General features: G+C 44.7%; 1 long non-coding RNA gene across 3 annotated transcripts; it reads right to left on the reverse strand.

The window, feature by feature from the left end:
- Nucleotides 1–3,525: 3,525 nt before the first annotated feature.
- Nucleotides 3,526–22,067, reverse strand: LOC146206816 (uncharacterized). Of its 3 annotated transcripts, XR_014703289.1 has the most exons (5): nucleotides 21,949–22,067; nucleotides 21,495–21,599; nucleotides 19,453–19,564; nucleotides 9,300–9,539; nucleotides 3,526–3,853 (listed from the first exon to the last, which is right to left on the reverse strand). It is a non-coding gene; the product is annotated as an uncharacterized LOC146206816 (long non-coding RNA). The 3 variants fall into 3 exon arrangements; XR_014703288.1 differs by lacking the exon at nucleotides 9,300–9,539; XR_014703290.1 differs by lacking the exon at nucleotides 9,300–9,539 and having other exon boundaries at nucleotides 3,526–3,893.
- Between the last annotated feature and the right edge of the window lie 806 nt (nucleotides 22,068–22,873).

The raw sequence follows: 22,873 nt of genomic DNA on the forward strand, positions 1-22,873 counted from the left end.
GTGTGTGTACTTCGTTCTTTTAAAGGCTGAAGCAGTACAGGAAAGATAAGGGCTGCAAAATAGATTGATTCTTGTGGTAAAGTATGTGAAGTAAATAAAATAGGCTTCTGCCACAGCAAAAACCCTCCACCTAGTAAATAGATTGATTCTTGTGGTAAAGTATGTGAAGTAAATAAAATAGGCTTCTGCCACAGCAAAAACCCTCCACCTAGTAAACAATCTATTTCACTCCGGCAATGTAGTTATATGAGAAAGCAATTGCGACCGGCTTTGGCGGCAGTAATATGTGTGGGTCTCAGAACAGGCATGCGTACAGTAGTACTACAGTTTGCAGTAGTTTGGATTTTTATGGAACAAACTTTTTGAACCCGCAAAACCGAAATAAAAATTCGCCTCAAGCAACCTGGTGCGCAGTTCCCCCTCAAATCAGCTGAACAGTGCAAAGAAAAATTGTTCGTGTGTGGCATGGACACCATGACTACCGAAGATTTTTTTTTTTTTTTTTTGCAGTTTTTCGAAGTACATAGGCGAAAATCTAGAGCTAAAAATACGAATTAAAAACATGCAACCCACAAAAAAAAAAAAATCCGTGCTTCAGATTGGGCACAGACGCAAAGAGCGACGTGTCAAAAAAGAACGCAAACTAAAGAAAACTAAGCGCTGTTAAAGCTGATCACACCATCGATTACTTCAAATTTTGCGTGCACGTTTCTGTACAGTCCTGTCGTTTTTCAGAGAATAACTGGCACTTTTTACATCGGAAACAATAAATTACTTTCTTCCTGCCGGTACATTCCGAACATGCTTTTAGTGCGCTCGCCCAATTTTTGTACTTGCCCCCACGCATTGACATTATAAATGGCACTGAACCATTTTAACCTCGCAGAAGCCGCTAAAATCATTGTACTCTCCTAAGCTCGTTTCCGATGCATGGACATTTTAAACAGGAGCGAACTTACCAAGATGAGGTGAATTGCGCGTATCGGTGGTCTCGGTTCGTCGAGGTTGCAAGTGTACGACAACAATGTTTTAGCACAGCGTTTAAGGGGCTGGTTGCCGACTTACAAAAACTGACAAAGCATATGACAACCACAGCGGTAAAGAGGAAATGTAACAGCATAATAACAGCACATATTTCTGCCTCTAACGCCGAACCACTTGCCGAACGTTAAATGCTTCAAGCACGGCGCCATGAAGAAAATCCAAAAGCGAATGCAGCGCCACTACTGGAAATTACAACAATTACAACTTCATGGAAAATATCAGTTACAAAAAAAAGTTCCCTTCTGAATGACATCTAACATCATGACTTCAGCATTTAGAACTGTACTCCTGATGAGAAAGCTTAGTTTGTTGCATCCTAAAGAAAAAATGATTCGTTAAAATTTGGTTAGTGCCGCCATCTGCACCGCTCGCAAATGCAGTTTTGGCGCCCTATTTGAAATACTTATTTTAAACGAGCGCATGTTTGCGCAGATAGACCTCGCAAGAGCTGCTTTGCTCTATCGAGACATTTGACGCACGACATGTAGCAGTGATCGCAAGGCACATCCGCGCAGACCTGTGAGGAACCAGTGGAAATGTGAAGATATTCCCTTGCTCTTTTTTCTTCTCGCAAGCAATATTCCAAGCACAAATAGAAGTGACTATGAAAATACTTCGCAGAGCCCGAAAGGAAGAATACACTGACGCTGAACAGTTACATTACGAATCCAACTGGATTGACATGTTGGAAAACAAGCGGCAGATTTGATCCTGGCAGTTTTGTTGATGTGTTCAACTGACTGCAAGCAGCCTAACTACAGGCATCAACTAGAGCACTTGATTGTTTTTTTTTTTTTTTTTTACTTTTTACAGTGACTCATGCTATATAGACCTTTTATAAATGCACTAAACAAAGCGGCCCAAGCATAAAAACAAGCGATAGATTGTTTTGTCTCGCACTCTTAATTTATCCTTCATGCATGAGCACCCACACACTAGGAGGATGAAAATCCTGCAGGTTATGCACCTGTATGGATATGAACGAGGAATGACAAATGATGCAGCATTTGTCCAAATAAAGGCACATAATGCTCTTGGAGAGCCTATAGAAACTCTCAAATTGAAATAATCTTATACTACAATCCTTCTTTTCTTCTGGATGAACACAATGCTTATAACATATGTTCGCAAAATATGGTCTGTAATGCAAGCAACTTTCCTGTCATCAGCAGGACATCTGCGGCTATGCATCTAAAACTTGCCACCACTGTGGGGAAGCAATATGAAATGCAACAGTAAGATGCACTGCTTTGATCTAGCAATCTTTTTCCACCTCAAATGAGAATTCAGTGTACTCACCACGTTTACAAGCATTACAAGGTCCTTACTACCCATCCGGTTAGCCCCTGAATTTACATCTCCAAAATGAGAGGGCATGTGCTGCACTTACCATATTTGCTACATATGCACTCGGGCACAACAAAACACAGTGCCTTTCAGGTCTTGCAGGCATGCGTTATGTTCATCTGTCAAGAAATGTCTAAATACTTGCATGTCTAGTTAGAAACAAACCCCTATTTTACAAAAACTGGGGCAACTAAAAAATGTTAGGAACTCAGACAAGCCGCACAGTTTCATGCTCGCAGAATAGCAGTGATGTTCTTCTACCAAGCACATATATGACCAATTGCTTATTTCTGTTATCTGAAACTGCTTCCCCAACAAAATCTTGGCTCTTCAGTAAAACTTCCCATCATGTCAGAAAAGAAAGAAATGAAGCACCATACAACACTTCCTAGCTGCGCCATAGAACTGAGCAGTGTCCACTTTTATTTTTTTGGTAAAGTTGTTTTTCTTTTTTGGATACGAAATGGCTGCGCTATTCCAAGTTTGACATTGTGTCCACTCCTATCTTCGTCCAGGTTGGATCGATAGTATGTATAATTAAATCGATAAATAAAAAATGAAGCTAGTGTGACTCGATGAAAACAATGCTCGGCACTTTCTGCACATAGGAAAGTACAAAACACTAGCCATGCAACAATGACTAGCATCTCACAACAAGTAGTTTTCCATGGATATTGTGTACGTTTTTATGTAGGGGTGTCTTGCACTTTTTTTTAGGTGAAGAGGATGCAATAGTGTGCAACAGCAAAGAAAAAAAAAATGGCAAGAGCATAGCCGAACAGGTTCCTCATCATCATCCTAACCAGCCTGACTACACCCACTGCAGGATAAAAGTCTCCTTTAATTCTCTTGTAAGGAGGAAGATGAGCATGCAGGAAGCTCAATGTCGGCAGCCACAGCCAGTTTTCTCAAAGTGGGAGACAAATCATCAAACTGCATGGGAGAAGTTCTAATTAGGCATTAACGCAGATGATGATGATGATGGTGCCATGGTCAGAGAGAAAGTCAAAACCTGAAATGGTGTCACAGGAGCACAACAAGAGAACAAATTCTATGGTACATAATGAGCTGTGAATGGCGACCCTGGCCGTGCAGGCGGTAAAGGCAAAAGACACTGCGCATTATGGTGTGAGAAGCGAAAGATCAGATAATGATGTCTTCACTTTTATTAGCTTGTGCAGTTTCCTACACATCACAGATACAGTAGCACCAGTATCAACAAGGAACGGCCCTTCACCGCTTCAAGTGCATTTGTAGGAACAAAACGTGGCCCTGCATTTGTTGACATAATCGCAGTTCTTGCCTCAGGCAGCAACTAGTTTTCCTGGGGCAAAGATGCAGCAAAGAAACCGAGTGGCATTATGAGGATGGAGGCGAGTAGGCAGGTGGTGAGTGGAGGTGTCAAAGTTGTCTGCAGGACAGACGTGGCCAGGGCACAGGAGGCGCATAAAGTCAGGCACATCTGCAGGTGGCGACAATGACGCACAATGTGACCAGAAGCTCTGCACACATAACAAATAAGAAGGTTGTCATATATGCACCAGGAGTCCACACAAAGAGGGGACGGTTACGTAGGAATGAAGGTGGCAGGCTACAGTGGAAGGCGGAACGGGATAAACATGCCTGACCAGATCTGACGTTGCCATACATGAGCGTAACCGCAGCAGGAACCTGCAGATAAATGAATGGCAGCACTTCAGACACTTGCTCGCAAATCAGCCTGAAGGGTCATGGCCAGGCTAGATGGAGATCCTCAAATGTCCTTAATTAGGAGTAGCTGTCATGTCACCTCCCCAATCGCAGTCTTTAAACTGGTCCAGCAGCAAGCTGCTGACGGAACCAAGCTGGAAAGTGATTCAAAGTGCACAGAAGGTGGCTGAACCAGAATGCGCTGCTTTGCTCCTGGCAAAGCATGAATATATTGGCAACAGTGATAGGGTTTCGGACAACAACATCTGGACTGCGTCAGCCTCGATGTTTTTGAGAGAAAGAGAGAGAAGGCAGAGAGATTAACCAGGAAAGCTTCCGGTTTGCTACCCTGCACTGGGGAAGGGGAAGGAGGAGTTTAAAGGAGAAAGATAGAAGAGAATGATAGGAAGGGTAAGGCGGCGAGGAGCACAGTCACAGTTTCTCAATTAAGTTTGTGTCTCTCATAAAACACATAAGTGCTTTGAAGGCTTTGCCGTTAGACGCCTTCTGTGGCCATGGGCCGAGGATTTTCTCCTCTGTGAAAGGACGGCTCTCAAGATGGTCCAGAGCCGAACGCAGCGCATATCTTTCGCTTGATAAAGCAGGGCACTCGCAAAGGAGATGCTGTGTGGTCTCCTCGCAGCCGCATCTTTCACAGTTAGGGCTATCCGCCATTCTCATCACAAGCGTATTTTTTGGTTTTTGAGAATGCGCTTTATCCGATCCATCTCTGGCTGGAGACTTCTAGATGTGTACACAGGTTCACAATGTCTTCAGTATAACTGGTGAAAGACCCTTGCAGCTGGGTTTAGGCTCACAAGTACTGTTTGGAACACAGCTTTTGTATGCAAGGGCGGCCAAAGATCTAAGAAAAGGCGTGTTTAAAAGCAGACTAGGTGGTGAAGTTTGCTTTGTGGTTTCTGCTCTACAAACTGGCAACGCCTGTCACGTAAAACACTATGTTGTTCAGCTTCCCGGCGCCGCCTCCCTGGTTGTGGACGCTTAACCGCTTGTAAGAGGGAAGCCAATCCTATGTATCTTGGTCATTGAACCCATTGAAAATGGCAAGGTCCCAATATCGACATCAAGGTCCCTACATGCCTATCTTAATGTTTAGCCAGCTGTGGCGACTTAATCCTTGAAAACTTCATCTCATTCGCACACTTCATTTTCTGCTGCCCCTTGCTACACGAAGACAAGAATGTAGCGCAAAAATAAAGAACAATGGACGAAGAAGGACACATAAGGCGATTGACTCGTGCTAGTCAATCATTTTATATGTCCTTCTTCGTCTGTTCGTTATTTTTGCGCTAAATTCTCGACTCCATGAATCATCAACTAGCCCGGCAGCACGCAACACTTGGGAGGGAACGGATAAGGTTTGCCACACGAGGGAAGGTGTACGAATTCAGAATCTCTGAACAGAATAGATATTCAGTTTTAAGCGAACAAGGCGATCTTAGTCTAGAAGCAATGAGCGATAATTTCAGAGCCATTGATAATGAGTGCATGGCAGAGGTAGGCAATAGGATAATTAGACAGGCTACCAGTAAACTACCTAAGCAGATGAAATATCTGATTATGAAATGGCAAGGCGCGAAAACCTCCATTACAGCGGTCAGGATAGAACTGGCGGAGATGTTAAAGGTACTCAGTGAACGTAATTTGTTCGACGCAAGGAAGTATATTACGGAGAGAATCGAGCATGCTCTAAAAAAACAGTGCTAGCCTGAAAGAGGTGAAGGGGAAATTAAGTAGGTGAAAATCCGATGTATGCATGCCAAGGTAGCCGAGGAGTTCTACACTGATTTGCGCAGTAGCCTAGTAACCAGGCTGATAATGAGATTAGCAATAGTTAAGAGCAATCAGACGTTCCGTTCAGTGACAAAGGAAGAGGTTAAGAAAGCTTTAGAAGCTATGAAAAGGGGGAAAGCAGCTGGAGAGGCTCAGGTAACTGCAGATTTGTTGAAGGACGGTGGGGATATAGTGCTTGAAAAATGGCCACCCTGCATATGCAATGTCTGGACATTGTCACCGGAGTTTTGGAAGAATGCTGACGTTATCTTGATCTTTAAGAAAGGGGATGCTAAGGACTTGAAAAATTACAGACCAATCAACATACTACCTGCTGCGTATACGAAATTTACTAAGGTCATTGCTCCTACAGTTATATATATTGAACTCGAAGGGGATCCCGAAATAGTTAGATACATAGGCAATTTCATATATAAGGCATACCAACAGATGAGGCTCTCTATAACCCAGAAGCATGAATATGGTACATGTATGGCAGCGGTGCGTTGCCTGTCGGCAACACACTGCTCACCAAGGGCGCGGCGATGACCCGCAAGGCGTACACACGCATTGAATGTCACCTGCCACCTAGTGCTGAAAAGGAGAGTACATTGGGCACACTTCCAAATGCCGCTTCGCAGGCGCCGGAAATCTTGGCAGGCAGCAGCTGCCAAGACTGTACAACCCGGCTCCATGCATGAAAAATGATCGCGGTGAGCTGTTAAAACAATCCTTTGCAGAGCACGACGCGCAATTCGATGGACATGAACAACGCTGCTAAACTTTAATGTAGGATTTTCAGGGGGATATTTTGAGAGTTCGGTATAGGAATATGATATATGTGCATTTGATATATCCGGGATCAAATATAGAATCAGGGCAACCTTAGACTTTAATCAACCAAATGATCAGGCAGGTTTTCGGAGAGAGTACTCTACCATTGATCACATTCGTGCTATCAACGAGGTGATAGAAGGATGTTCGGGATATAACCAGCCTCTATAAATAGCATTCGTTGATTAGAATAAGCATTTGACTCAGTCGAAACGTCAGCAGTCATTGCCTAATCAGGGTGTATATGAACCGTATGTGAAAGTATTGGAAGATATCAATAGTGGCTGCATTGCAACCATAGTCCTCCATAAAGAAAGTAATAAAATTCCCATAAGGAAAGGCACTAGGCAAGCAGACATGATCTCCCCAGTACTATTTGCCACTTGCTTAGAGGAAGTATTCAGAGACCTGGAGTGGGAACAATTATGGATAAGGAGTGATTTAATACATTGCCTTGTTAATTAACTCAGCGGACAAATTACAAAGAATGCTTAATGGCCTAGGCAAGCAAAGCAAAAACATAGACCTAAAAATTCATATATGGAACCCTAAGGTAATGGTCAATAGCCTCGGATAAGAACAGCAGTTTACAAAAATTCCGAGGGCACTGTAGAATATACACTGCAGAAATGCGACAGCCTGAATGTTGTTGGTGCACAAGGTGAATCACATTTGCTCTCATTATCATTACCAACTAATTGCATTGCCATTGCTAATTCCATCATTGTCATTATCACTAATTGCAGCATTATTGTTATCGCTACTATCATCCTCACTGTAGACAAGAATTATGATGTGTTTCACGATTCCGGGCATGGCGCAGTAGGTTAAAGCGCTCGGCAGGGGATCCGAGAGATGGAGGTTCGATTCCCGGTGGAGATAGGATTTTCATTTTTCTAGATTTAAGGACAAAGTTTTCAGCGCAAAGGCACGCAGCCAAAGGAAAGAAGAAGAAAGACTATAGGGACTATGCCTTTGCGCTGAAAACTATGTCCTTAAATCTAGAATACCAGCTAGCCCAACAACTTACTCTACTGAAGTTCATTTTCCTGATGACGTTACTTTCGGTTTTGGTGATGACGTCATTGGATTGACAGCTATGTGTGACCGAACGAACAAACAGCAACAGTATGAGCCATTGAAGGCTTTCGCCTTAATAGGTACAGGGGTGGAAGCAGGCTCGAGCATTTTGGAACAGCTCAGGGAGCAGTGGTAATGCCACTTTGGAGCACTCAAACTATGCTTTAGAACATGTTTCTAGGGTCAAGCACTTTTAATAATTGCAATTTTTTTCCTGATATACAAAAAAATCCAATTTGATTACTTTTTATTCAATATTCAATGCTGTACTACCTATGCACGCATATCTCAACATGTAAAGATGTTTAAAGTAACACAGCTGACTAAAAGCTTTTGCCTATTCTGACTTGACAGCTTTAGACATGTCCACGCTCAAGCACCACCACTACCTTGGAATTGAAATAAACGAGCTGCACATCGCCACTCGCTATCTTCTTCATATCCTTTTTGATCCCGCAGCTGTGCTGATAAATTCCTGGGCACTGCTCAGTAGTACTTTCAGGAAGGATAGATGGCACTGAAGGGTAGCCTTTTTTCCCTTAAGCTTCTTTACTTCATGGTTGTCTCCTAGTGACTCATGTTTTCGTTTAAGTAATACTGGGGCTACATGTCGGCAACAGGCTATCTATGGCCAACACTCTTGAAAGCATTTCTTGCAATTGACACCGTCATGGCATCACCCCCATAATGCTTCAAGTATGCTTTTGTCTGGTATAGACCTGACAGGTTTGTTGTTAACAACAATTCTATAGTGAAGTACACACTCATTTTCACAGCAGAACTGTTGGAACAACTCGTGTAGTTCTTTGTAACCAGAAAAGTTTCCTCAACAGCTCATGGTAGCCTGTGGCGATTGCTTCGCTCCTTGCCCTCACTTCTCTCACCACCGGCGATTCAAAAGGCTGGGAGAAGTTGCCGTCATGTGCACAAAACATTTTTTTTTGCAATTCCTCCCAGTCATTTGTGACTCGTTTTAGAATAACTTGAGATCAAAAGATTTCTTATGCTCGCTTTTCTAGTTTATTAAAATTTTATATATGTTAGCTAGGCCCAGCCAAGGTGCATTGTACCTCCACCACCAGTGCGCTGCCTTCGTTTAGACTATGACGGCCCCTATAGACCAGAATACGGAGGGTAAATTGATCGCCGCCATATTGAGGGCGCTGTAAGGCTATCTAGAGGTGCTGCAGCGAAATGACGGCTCTGCACTACCAAACGAGGTGGCCATGGGTATTCATAGTGCTTACGCTTTTACGTTTCTTTGAAGTTTTCACAATTTGCTGCCCACAAAATCGTCAAAAGTGCATTTCTGCCTCATGGCAAGGCTGTTCTGCACATCTCGCAATGGCAGAGGAAAGCACAGCTTCCACAAGTGGAGCAAGTGGTTCGGTTAAGTGCATAATACCTTTCTATGCGAAAAATACTACGGTTGTGACTTTTCCACTTTGATTTGCACGCCCAATGATATGCCACATATTACCAAGACCCTTGGAGTACACAATATATCTTACCCTCGCGTGGTGTCTGCAAAAATGTGTTGCAGTCCGCACCGCACAAACAGGTGGCATGCCGCAAGTGCGAGTAAACATGTCTCATTTGCTCTGATTCCCTGATGTCTCCGTTGTCATTTCAGCAAGGAAGTGCCTTTTTTGTTTTTTAACAGCCATGATAAGCAACTCCAACCAGTCACAAAAATAAGACTTCTTGATATCTCCTGCTTGGTTGATGTGCTGCTGATTCCTTCTTCAACCCTGTTGGAAAGGAAAAAAAAAAAAAAAAAAAAAAAGAAGAGAGACACCGGGCAATTATCGGCAATGAGAAGTATTCACTCGCAGTAGCGGCATGCGGTCTGTTTTGTGAGGTGTGGGCTGCGGCAGATTTTTTTGCAGTCACCACGCAAAGGTAAAACATATTGCGGACTGCAAAGGTTTTGCTTCTACATGGGACATTACTTGGGGGTGCAAATCAAATAAGAAAAGTCACAGCCATAGCAAGCCTGCATGCAACGGTACCATGCGCTTATAGGAACCACTCGCTTCACTTGTGGACACTGTACTTGCCTCTGCCCTCGCAAGATGTAAAGAATAGCCTTGCTGTGAGGCGGAAATTAACTTTTGACAATTTTATCAGCAGCCAGTTCTGAAAACTTCAAAGAAACATAGAAGCGCAAGAGCTAGACACCCACGGCTGCCTCGTTTGACAATCCAGAGCCATAGTTTTACTGCGGCACCTATAGATGGTGCTAGAACGCTCTCAAAATGGCAGTGTTCAATTTACCCTCCTTGCTCTGGTCTATAGACCTTTTCGAAAAGTGGTCGTGGGAGCTGCCATATTGAATACTGGGCTGTGCTGCTAGCACAGGAAAAGTTGAGAATTATCTCTTCCAAACTCGCCCCACTGCCCAGTCAAACCAGTTTCGCCGAGGCTCGTGAAAAGGTCTATAGCACAACATGCCACTGCCCTGCTGCACTTCTCACAGTCACCTAATCAAATTGCATCGAACCGCATTTCTTGTACCTGGCACAATTAATGGCCCAATACAGTTAATGTTAAGCAAAAATCATGTTTCGCTAAATTTTATGGCAAAATAACAAGGCATCAAAACATCATGGCAAAACATCAAGTTTTGGAGTTTTGGAACAATATTGCGTTTTGGGGCAGGATGCAGCAGAATGAAGCAGTTTGGAGCAGAATAAAGCAAACAGAGTGAATGGAGCAGTACTTCCACCCTGCAGGTAACAAAGCACTAGATGTTGTTGGCGAATGTGTCTGCTTAGGACAGGTAACAACCGCAGATCCAGACCATGAAAGGGCAATAACTACAGGTTTTCCCCCGAATTTAATCCTAGTGCTAGTGCAAATAATCTGAGCGCTGACTGATATAATCTGCGTGCCATGTAATTGAATTTGAGTGCCAAGCATTTAATTAAAGCGCCAGCATATCTATTTTGAGCGCGAGCTCAAATAATACCAGCTCCAACTAATTTAATCTTAGTGCCAAAGCAATTAATACAAGCACCGGCAAATTTAATCCGTGTGCCAACCAACTTAATCCATATGTGGAAAATGAATGCAATAGAGGGCTCCAAAGCACGAAACATGAATTCCAGAAATAAATCGAAATTGAGATCATCTTCCAGACCATGCGCCGAATCAGCGAAGCGTCAACTTATAGGATAGCCTTCATCAGTATTATGACAAATATTGCCTTGATGCAAGTGTTTTAAACCGAATGTCTCCCAGAAAATAAAATTGCATTTTAAAGACGGCCGCTTCTGTGCTTTTACAAGCCTGTAGTTTGTTATCCACCTATGCCGCTACGATTGCCGCCCAGGCAAATTAAGCACTGCTGTTTGGGTTGTAAGCTCTGCTGTACATAGTTTCAGCCACTTTGCCATGTCACAGCCAGACTGAATGCAACGGCGCACGCTCTCTTTCCGTGGTAATGGCCGTGTAAAATTGAGAAAGCGGTAAAATAAGATATGTTTCTCTGGCTCCATATCTTCTTGCCTGAACCAACTCTGTTTTACACTAATCCTTCTTTTCTGTTAGTGGCATTGAATCATTATTAGAAACACAAATACATTTCTGCACCGGTTGCCATTTCGTAAAAACAGCAGGCTGTTGTGTGAAGGCCGAAATGCCATCGGCATGCAGATTCAGTGCATATGACAACCCATAATAAGCAGTGCTTAACCAGCCAATTAGAAGATGACAGTCATATTTATTCACTTGTCATACGTCTAAAGTAAAAGCTGCGAGAGGCGTGTCATAAACTGCAGTTTTTCAGCTGCGTGTGGTTCTTGGTTTTTTGCAAGATACAAGAACAAAGCGAAATAGTGCATGCAGATGTGACGCCTAAGCGTCGCATGGTCTGCGAAGTGATCTCAATTTCGATTTATTCTGGAATTCATGCTTTGTGCTTTAGAGCCCTCTACCGCATTCATTTTCCACATATGAATTAAATCCGCTGGCGCTTGTATTAATTGCATTGGCACTCTGATTAAATTGTTTGGCGCTGTCATTATTCGAGTTGGCGTTCGGATTAAAAACACTGCCGCTTTTATTAAATGCTTGGCACTCAAATTAAATTACACGGTGCGCAGATTGTATCAGTTGGCGCTCAGATTATTTTCGCTGGCACTAGGATTAAATTCAGAAGGAAAACCTGTAGAACAAGTCTAGGATGGAGCGAATTTGGCAAGTTCTTGCAGGTCATGGCTTACCGGTATAATTCAGGAGAAAAGTAAATAACAGTTGCATCTTACGAGTACTCATCTATGGGGCTCAAATGTGAAGGCCAATTAAAGGGGTTATACTTAAGTTGAAGTAGATGCATAGAGCTACGGAATGGAAGATGGTAAGTGTAGTCTAAAGACAGGAAGCATGCAGAGTGGGTCCAAGAAATCAACTCTACATAATGACATTCTAGTCGAAATCAAGAACAAATGGCCACAAGCAGGACATATATTGCAAAGAGAGGATAACCGATTTGCTAAGAGTAACAAATTGAATTCCAAGTGAAGGCAAGCGTGGCAGGGGGCGGCAGAAAGTCAGGTGGGTGGACGAGGTTAGTAAGTTTTCAGGGGTCAAGTGGGTGCAGCTAGCACAAGACCGGGTTAACTGAAGGATTATGAGAGAAGCCTTCGTTCTGCAGTAGGTATAGTCCAGCTAATGATGTTAATGATGATGAGCTATGGACAAAGAAAAACCGTATGGCAACAAAGGGCTCCTTTATCACAGAAAAAACTGGATTAAAAAAAAAATCTTCCCATCAGTTGAACCAAACTCATTAAAATAGCCAATTTGCCACCACTCTGAAATTAATGGCCATGCAGCATAACTTTTGGGATCTGCACTCACAAAATCAATACTGACATGTACATTTCACTTGAGAAATCGGTCGCCAAAGGTGACACCAGCATTTCATCTCTCCTCCTGAGTACTCCCTACCACTCTAGATACTGCTCGTGCAAAAAGAAATATTGCTGACATGTCGTATTGTCTACGAAGAGGCTTCACAAATTCATAAAACATTTAGGCTCCAACGCCTTTTAATTAAACTGCACACGCTCTTTTCTCTCTGCGCGTGTAGGGGCAGCTGAACTGCGCATGTGCAAAGGTTATCGCGGTGCACGACTTGCACTTTTGAATGCAGCAAATTAAACCAACTTAGCGTTTTTTTAGGTGTAAGTCACAGAAGAAAGGTACAAAAAGATGAAATTTCTAAATTTTTAACAACATAACAAAGACCCTGAGCTTCAGGCCCTGCGTGACCACCCCCATGCCCTCCGTCTGCAGCTCGTGCCTCATCCGCTTGTGACTGGATTGCTCTGGTGCGACTTGTCATCGGCTCTACCGCGTCCATCCATCCCGGGGGTCTTTCATCCTGCCATTTTCCACCCTTCACGACATCTGCCATCCCAGCATCAGAGCCACATAGTGCCTCATTACCCAGCGGTACGTCTGGCCAAACATTAGACGTTCGCCAGTGGGCCCGCACGTGTCTTGCTTGCCAGTCCGTCAAAATGACTCACTATACAAGGACTCCGCCCCAGTCTTTCCTGCCACCTGGTTGTTGCTTTGACCACGTTCACCTTGATTTGGTTGGACCACCACCTCCATCTAATGGCTGCCGGCACATTCTGATGATGATTGACCGCTTCACTCGTTGGCTCGAAGCAGTGCCCATTCTGGACATTACTGCAAAAACAGTTGCCAAAGCCTTCGTTTCAGCATAGATTTCCCACTCTGGCTGTTACCACGGATCGTGGCCGCCAGTTTGAATGCATCCTCTTCGCTTCCCTTACCCGTCTGCTCGGCACTAAACACTGCCCCACCACAGCATACCATCCTTGTGCCAATGGCATGGTTGAGCGGCTCCATCGTCAGCTCAAGACTGCCCTCATTGCTCGCCTAGATCACGAGCACTGGGCTGGTCACCTTCCTATGGTGTTTCTTAGCCTACGAACCGTTTTTCGTAGCGACCTAGGCTGTTCGGTGGCCGAAGTCATCTCGGAGACTTGTTAATTCCTTCGGCTTCCTCGTCCCAGCCCCTGCAGTACTTTAACGCCTTTGGGACTGCATTCAACACCTAAACCCAGTCCCACCTCGATCATCTGACCATCTGACCGTCAGATCTTCGTGCACCCAGACCTTGCGTCCTCGACACATGTTTTTCTAAGGCTAGACACTCTAAAGGCGCCTCTTAGCCCCCCCTATGATGGCCCGTACTGCGTCCTCAACAAGACCACAAAGTCGGCGACTATCCTGCTGGATGGTCGTGAAGAGGTAGTCTCCCTGAATCGCCTTAAACCCAAATACATGGAGACACCTCCCTAGGAGCTCTCCTCAGATGTTGCTGTCTTATCTGTCGACGTGCCTGCTGCTGAGGCCATCCCTGCCTCGTTGGCACGTACATTTCGCCGCTCCGTTTGGTCGGGGGGCCCTGTAGCGCACAGCGCCGCTGTAAAGCGGAGGCGCCAAGATCGGCGTTCACAGCCAGCAAAAAAAGAAAATAAGGTTGAACGACGCGTGCTCAGTGAGCAAGCACGGCATGGGCTGTTCGGTTCGAGAAGCCTGCCACGCTGGTCCTCTTGTTCTGGTGCTCCGCTACAAAGCCGTAAATTCCTTACATGCTCTTCACTGCAGGACACTTTCTGCCGGCTGCAAATATACACAGAACCAGCACTCCACTGCTTCAATAAAATGCTGCTTTAGGCCTGGGCACTGCCAGCTTCGACAATAAAGGAATCTGCTGAAGGCCACGGACACAAAAAAAAATTTAAATGAAGCTGTAGCATGGCACAAGGATCAGAATTCCCCACAAAGTAATTTGAGATGCAGATCAAAAAGCTGTAGAGAAGACTGTTCTTTGCCCGCAGCTGCGAGGAGGGCTATCAAATGCAGGTGCCGTATTCGGTTTGAGGTCGAGCACAGAGACTGGCATTCAACAAAAACAGTATGGAGCTCCTATCGGGATAGAGTCTGATGCCGATTTACGACCTGCGGGAAGTCGGCGCAGCCGTGGGCGAGCAGCGTACCACGGGCGTACTGGCAGCCCATGACCGGTAGGCGAGCCATGATAATTCGCCCCCTTGTGTTTGCTCGCGACTGCGGCGACAGGGATTTCAGCAGAACGAGTCGGATGTACGGCCTGCATGCGGGGCCCGCTTGGCATAGGGGGTGGCCTTCCTCGCTTTGGCAGCGGCACCAGGAGCAGAGTCCAACAACCCAAGTCCCGACCCCTGCCCTGATTCCTGTATTACATGGGCCTGCTGAAGGACCAGTCGTGCGACTCCAAAGGGGAAAATGGCACCCAGGTGGAGGTCACGATTAAGGGAGGAGGGTGTTGGAATTTTAGATCCCCCCCGCCCGCACGACACGGAGAGCACCCCCTCTGTCTCCCTCACGGGGATACCTCAGCTCTCTCCTTCCCCTGAAGCAGTGGCGGAGAGGGCAGGGGCGAGAGAACTGGCGTAGCGTGCCGGGCGGCCCCTCCTTCCCCCTACCCTCTCATATCTCATCCGGGGGACACGACACCGCGACACCAGAGCGCACGGATGCTGCTATGACCAAGGATAAAAATTGGGCACTCCCAATAAACAGCCCAGCCCGGTGGCTCTGCCTCAGTGTTTCGTTCTTCCCTGCCATGAATGTGGTCAGAGTTAGCGGCAGGGCGTTCGGTTCTGAGCACAGAGCCCGAGCCCCGTGAGAACCCCCACAAGGTGTTGGTACATGTCTCCTTGACGTCAGCTCCGGCATCCATTGCAGTGAAGAGCAAGCACAGAGCAACGCCAGGGTTCAAAGCGATCGCTGAATGGAAATGTTTCTTTTTTTTCATCTAAAGCACAAATTAGATTAAGCTCTAAAAAATAAATGCCATTGAATGGTACTGAGTCATGTAATATATATATATATCTGCAAAAAATTTGCACATTTAAAGCTGACAGTGCCCAGGCCTAAAGCACCATTGCAATCAAGCAGTGGACTGCTAGTTCGCAGCCAGCAGAAAGTGGGCTGCTGCGATGAGCAGGCACAGAGCAACACCGTGGTTGCCTGCAAAGGCTCAACTTGAGAAATTATTTTCTCACTTAAAAGCACCTTGAATAAACTTTCAGAATTAAATGGCAATGAATGGCTCTGTGCAAACTAGTATTTTTCATATTTTTAATAGGGCCACTTCATTACATAACTGACGGAGGAATAAACCTCAATAAGGTAATTTTCTCGGATTTAGAATATTTTTGCAGGTGCACCTTACATTGTTTGATCTCTTTTATAATGTTTTTGCAGGTGCACCTTAAGTTGTTTGATCTCTTTTATAGGCTTTTTGTCTTCTAAAAAAGTTGGAGAAATAGATTGAGTACTATAATAGTAATAATTGGCTTACAGGAAAGGAAAAGTTTTTCCGTGGACACCTGAATCACGCTGCGAGGGAAGGAAGATGGGAGCGAAAGCGGAAGGAGAGAGGCCCCATAGTGGAGGGCTACGGAGTAATTTTGACCACCTGGGGATCTTTAACATGCATTGACATCAGCACACAGATGCCTCTCCGCTTTGCATCCATCGAAACGCAGCTGCCGGCAGTCGGATTTGAACCCAGGCACTCTGGAACTCTAGTCTAGCACCTAGTACCATAAGAATATAAAATTTGATAAACATTTCAAAATTTCAGCTTTTTGTACCATATTTTACAATTTATATTTGAACAAATATAAGGCCGATCGCTCCCGATCAGCCTCTGCTTTCGTTTTTTTTTAGGAGGGGGGTAATGCCACCTGGTGTTCCCGAGATTCTTAGGTGGTGCCTGGGAGAAAAAGACGCTGAAGTCTGCTCGCGTGCTCTGTGAGGAACGCTGGCTGCTGGTACAGCTTCTCCCTGTCTTTTAGGCACGTCTAGCCCTATTGTCCGTGACAATATTTTATGATTTTTATTTGAACAAAAATAAGGCAGGGTTTGTTTATTTCCTGCACATCAAAAGAACAATGCATTTTATTAATATGAAAATTTTTGTTTATAGTGATGCATCAAAAAGTTAATTTTTTTTACAAATTTATCTGTGTAACTAGGTTTTGCTATCACTTGCAAACTTAAAAGAGTATAGACCACCTTCACTCTGGCTACGTCATGAAGATGTGGTGGCGCTGTCGTAATTACAGACTTTCGCGTGGTAGGAAAAACAATGCTTCAGTTGCTTTCGCCTACTGTGATTGTGCGATGGTTTGCTGCAGCCGAAAAAATAAAAAACAAAGCACCATGCTGACTAGTTGCATCACCGTGGCATGTACTGGAAGGTAAAGAACGTAAAGTTTAGTAAGCTTGCACAGGTTTCTTACGGACGAAGGTCGCCGTAAACAGTGGGCCATCGCAGTTAGGCGTGAAGGCTGGATAGCGACACCTTTACGCCACAGCGGTTACAAGCTCAAAGGTCATGAATTACTCGAGTTTGGCCTTCTTTATGACGCGTAATGGTATTTTGTGAGTGCACGTAAAATGTTGACGAGGCAGCCAGGATATTAATGCGTAGACCTGTTTATAATGTAAACAATTCCTCAAGCAATTTTTTGTTTTTCACTTTCTAATTGTACGTATTATGTGCATAGTGAGCTGCTGCGCAAGCGATCTGCGTTGCACTCCTCCGTGGTTAAGTTGTATGGCTAACATTAGCTTTGTTCACCTAAAATTATTTTAAATTTTGTGATGAAATGTGCGTGCGCTGACAGCCACTGATTTGCTCAATTGGAGCTGAATTTTATTATGCCGAGGGGTTTGAGTGGTATTCACTGCAGCTAATTTTGAATGTGAGTTGTGGGGTTCAGCGTCCCGAGCGACATATGGGCCCCTAGCTGTTTCAGATTTTGAGGATCTTTACATCAACTATGTACTGCATGGCACACTGTCGCATTCAGAGTTTATCCTACATAGAAACGTGGTCACGGCGGCCGGGACTGAACTTGGTAGCCCTAACTACGGAACCAGCATGTGGACGCTGCAGCTTGTAATGCAAGCTAAAAGCTTGAATACCCATGACGAAATTATAAATGCTGACACCAATAACCTCCCACGAACACAACAGATAGGCGTGCAGCGTGGTGATTTAAAGAAATAATGCAAGGATAAGCAAACCTGTACGGTGCCAAGGCACAATGCCCTTGCTACTGTTGCCATGCTTACCAACAACGCTCATTTGGTGCTCGGTATGAAGAATCGTCCGAGAATGCAATGATGCTTTGAGCGGAGTACTTCCTACCTGGTTTGCGTGCGCTGTTTACGAGCGAGAAAAATCACATTTCACTTACCCGACTGAAAGTTGTTGCACCCACCCAAAGCTTTGCAATCCTCAACGCATTCCGCGGCTAATGTGCTGGGCAAATAGCAAATAGATATCAATCAACCCTGCTCATTTTCAAGGCAGCAACAACTTCGCTCGTGCGCTTTGAACCCGCTCTTGGTCTGGTACGGTGTGCAGGACAAGGCGATGCATGCTGTGTACGTGAAGTTTTTCCAAGTATTGCTTTTGTACTCACTACTGAGGTTCACGGAGTACTCACACAGCGCGTGGGTATTTTATCTGCCAAAAAGGTGCCTGCATATCACAATAACACGCTCTTGGCAAGCATGGCCACAGCAGTGGGGTGGCACCACAGTGCCGCTCCCGTGCTTCCCGCCTGCTCTGGGGCCATAGACGACTGCCGCGCCACCTTGATTGCTGTTTGTTTTAAACATGGCGGAGACCTATAGACACCTAATTTTTGGGTTCGTGTTTTATTAGCTGTAATGATGCGCAAGGTATTACTGTACAGAAAGCACCAGGTGATATCCACCTATGACCGCTAAACAATTTATCATTGAATTTCTTTCCTCACCCGTTTCAATTTTAAAAGCCGTGTGATGGCTGTGACGCCAAAGTTAAGTCTAGGTCACGTCGGGTGCAAAAAAATTGTGATATCCTGTGATGTTTAAATTCACTACAACGCTGAAGCCAGCCTGCCTCATTAACCGGAATCACAAGTGAAGAGCTGGCGATTATACTGCGGCTTTTTCATGCCGTGCATGGCTTGGACTTGATTGTGATGTCACAGCCATCTCTCAGCTGCTGAAACCGAAAATGGCAAAAAAAAAAAAATTGAACTGAGAATTATTTAGCGGTCGTAGGCGAAAACCACGTGGCGATCCGTATACAGGAATGTCTTACAAAAATGCCACCAAAATTTGGTGTCTATACTCCTTTAAGATGGTGGTCACGGGCGGAAAATACTTTTTCACCAAAAACAAGCTGGGATAATATTCTTCATAGCAATATAATTTGCTATGATTTTTTAAAAAAGAAATTGAGGATGGTCGAGCCCACAACCTGTATCAGTTGGTGTAGAATGAAACTGGTACCTTTACCTTAGCAGATCATGCTAGCCATAACAGCCTAGCATTATCCTTGATGCATCAGCATGACAGGAAAAAAAACAAACAGTGGTAGCATAACATATATACACGATCACAAAATCGAAGAACTTGAAGATAAGCTGTCTAAAAATTGTAAAAACATTTTTTTTTGTGGAACTGCAGCAGCATCATACTTTGTACTGAAAAATATTGTTGGCTTGACAAGCACTGGACCATATATATGCTGGTCTGCAAATAGGAAACGCCTTTGCCCACACGTACCAGTCACAGCTATCCGATGGAAACTAAGGCAGAATCAAAAGCACAGAAGAAAGCTGCAGGTTGCCTCCAAAGGATCCCTGTTTCAGCACACGCACCAAAGACAGGGAAGGACCTGGAAATCAGAACAATGCAATAAATGTCCACTCCTGGGAAAGGTAAGACGTGAAGGATTTTGTTACAACACAAAGTATAATGAATAAAAATATGAATTCCGCAATTCATGGCAGTTGGTTGTGTCTACTATCTTTGCAAACATTTGTCGTCACTTCGCATAAAGGATCCATTTCTCATTCCTAATTCTGAGGCAGTTGCTGATTTGCTCCAAAATGAGAGCTTGGTATACAGTGCTGGTTTTAGCGTAGATGTGGTTGATTTGTATAATCTCTTCCACACTCTCAACTCATTCAGTATGTTCAGCAATGTATTACGGAGGACTATGATGAATGCTGGTTCCAAAATGAGTGTGGAACCTTAACCGGATCCTTTTTGGAAATGTTATCTTAATACCTGAGTGACACGTTTGTTGAGTGAGATGGTTGAATTTATACGCAAAAATCTGGTGTGTGCATAGGTGCCAAGGTAGCTCCCATCCTCAGCGACATTTATCTAAGCAGGGTTGATATGAAAGTTGAGAATGATTTAGCCAGTTGTTGCATGCACATTTTCCGTTCCGTGGAAGATTTTCTGGTGCTAGCTAGCTCTGTGAATCCTGAATTTGTGTCAAATGTTCTTGATGTTTTTGCACGTAATGGGTCGGGACTAAGGCTCACGCATGAAGTCCCCCAAGAAACAGCCTTACAATTTCTCGATTTAAAGTTGTCTTTCCAACCCCCCCACGTCTGTTGGCAGTATTCACCTAGGAGTGAAAAGCCCCTTCTGAATTACAGGTCCTTTCATTCAAAGCTCGTAAAAAGTAGTATTGTTACGGGATGCTTAGGCATGGCAGTGAAGAAATCTTGTCATCATAAAATGATGTCCAGTCTCTTAACTCAGGCGGACAAATGCAGGGAAGCTGGTTTCCTGAACTCAGTTCTCGTCTCGAGTGCAGACAAAGTCCTCCACGCGCTAAAATCGTCTTCAAGCATGTGAGGGCGGGAAAGGGGTTCGGAGGAAGGAAGAAGAAAGGTAGTAGTCATGCCATATGTACACACGCTGTTGCACCGAATTAAAAGAGTAGGAAGCAAGCATAGGGTAAAAGTTCTGTTTCCTTCTCTTAACAAACTAGAAAGAGTGGGAGCCGCGGTTCAAAGAATGCACGAGGGGCGCAGAAGAAATATGTGCAACATAAATCATGAAAATAGATATGTTCCTTGTAAGACTGGCATAGTATATCAAATCACTCTGTCCTGTGGCCTTACCTACATAGGCCAGACTGTGCAATGCATAATAGTGCGGCTCATGGAGCACGCAAATTCGCTGAAAAAAAAACTAACCTAGCGAAGCATTGATCCACGTGCGAGTGCACGTCATTTTTTGATGACAGTGATGTTTTGGTCGTTCATTCTTACCAGTGCACTAGAGAAGTAGCCAAAGCTTTTCACATCAGAAAAAGTAAAGGGTGCGTGAGTACGCCTTTTGTCACAATATCTCCTCGGGAAATGAATATGCTGCACAGTGGGCAGCAGTTCTGCCGATGCACTCGTGCTTTTAAATGCTTTTTTTCCTTTTTATCAAAACTTGAGGTCGTTGACATTGCGCATGTGCGCTGTTTCTTCGTGTGCATATATATGATGTGATTCTTCCCAATAAAAAAATCAGCTGTAAGTTCACCGCTGTTCGTGTGTCTCGTTTCGTTTCTTTCTTGGTCTGTGTATGTTTCGCGCTGTTGGGCCACCATTAATTTCGATTCTCCCCCGCTTTTAATTGCTTTGGCTGTGGCGGTGCTGATCGAAATTCATGCCCTGGCCACATCAAAGTCATGCTGTGGACTATCTTCATAAATAAAGTCAGTTTGATTCCATATATCAGCACCCTTGTGGAGCAACCGGTTTTTACCAGCACATATTTTTACAAGCGGGTGCACTCAAGTAAGTGCTCCTCACCTTTCCATGAGGCACAAGGCATACCATCGGGAGAGGCCATGAGCAGAAGCTGCGACGAAGCCAAGATCTCACAATCGCCGTGCATCAAGATTATTTCGGTACACACTGAAAGGAAACAGAAATGGTTGCTCTTGCTGGGACAGGGCTAACCGGGGCCAAACGGAGGCGTATTCGAAAATGAACTACAAAAGGAAAGCCCTTTCGTGCGAGCCGCCGGGACTGCTTTTAAGCGCGCGAAAAAGGGCTCCCTAGTTCCTCTACACTTCACTTGCAGTCACTGACAAATAGACTCACAGCAAGATTACGAAAAAATAATTGAGATCGCTGAGCAATAGCGCGTCGATGCAGAAAAAAAATTCCAAACAATCTGTAACGAGGGGGCAGCGGTGCAATGAGTAGGCGAGGCAAGTACGGAATGCAACACGTGCTTTGCGCTGTATTTCGCAGTACTCACGAAAGTTTGGAGAAAGCTGCAGGGATGCGTGCCACCCAATCTATTTTGCGAATCCATTTTAGTCCGGTCGATCTGAAACAATGCGATGCAAACGAACCTTCCGCCATCGCCTCTGCGCGCCAAAGTTGAAGAAAAAAAAAAAAAAAAAAAAAAAAAAAAAAAAAAAAGCACCTGCGGTTTCGGTATAGTGCCTAGAATATACTGGCTAGTGTGACGAGCGCCCGCGCTTCCCTATGGGCGAGGATGGCGCTATTTGCAATGAAAGCCAATCGTTAGCGGCAGAGGGCGCTGCTTGTCGAGAGGGTGCCACTTGAGCAGACGACGCAGTTATCTCTCTTCAGAATACGGCAATCTGTTGGTGTTGTGCGTGCGTGTTAAACCTGCTTCTGCGCCTCTTTTGCTTTCACGAAGCTGCAGTAGTTTATTTACGGTGTAGGTGTTTGCTCATGCGAGTCGTTCCGCACTTCTACCTGCTCGGCGACGATTGCATCGTTTATTTTTTTCTCGTTTTGTGCGCGCGTTCTGTGCTCGCCTGTCTCCCTTCTTTTTTTACTGTGTCGCCAGTGGTGAAGCGCGGTTCCCGATTGTTGTTTCCCCAGTGCCTCTCACTAGACTGCAGAGAAAAATGCTAAAGAGAAAGCGGTGGTGCACAGAGAAGACTTGATTTTTTGGCAAACGGGGCTACCGCTAGAACAAGGAGCGTACTTATTACTGCGCTATCTGATGCTACGTAAGTACGCATTCTGTACAATGGGAACTAAGCATCGATAGAAATGACGGAAGGTAAACGGCAGCTGCTTTCAATTGGCGAGAAACATTTTTAGAGCATGCAGTTATATTCACAAGGATGGAAACTTGGGCGAGTCGGTAACGGTGCTCCATGACAGTGTGTAGCACAGAGTTTATACAATCAGGCGCTACAGAC

Source organism: Amblyomma maculatum, chromosome 1, assembly GCF_055883805.1.
Source record: "Amblyomma maculatum isolate TAMU_Amacu chromosome 1, ASM5588380v1, whole genome shotgun sequence".
Classification (NCBI taxonomy): Eukaryota; Metazoa; Arthropoda; class Arachnida; order Ixodida; family Ixodidae; genus Amblyomma; species Amblyomma maculatum.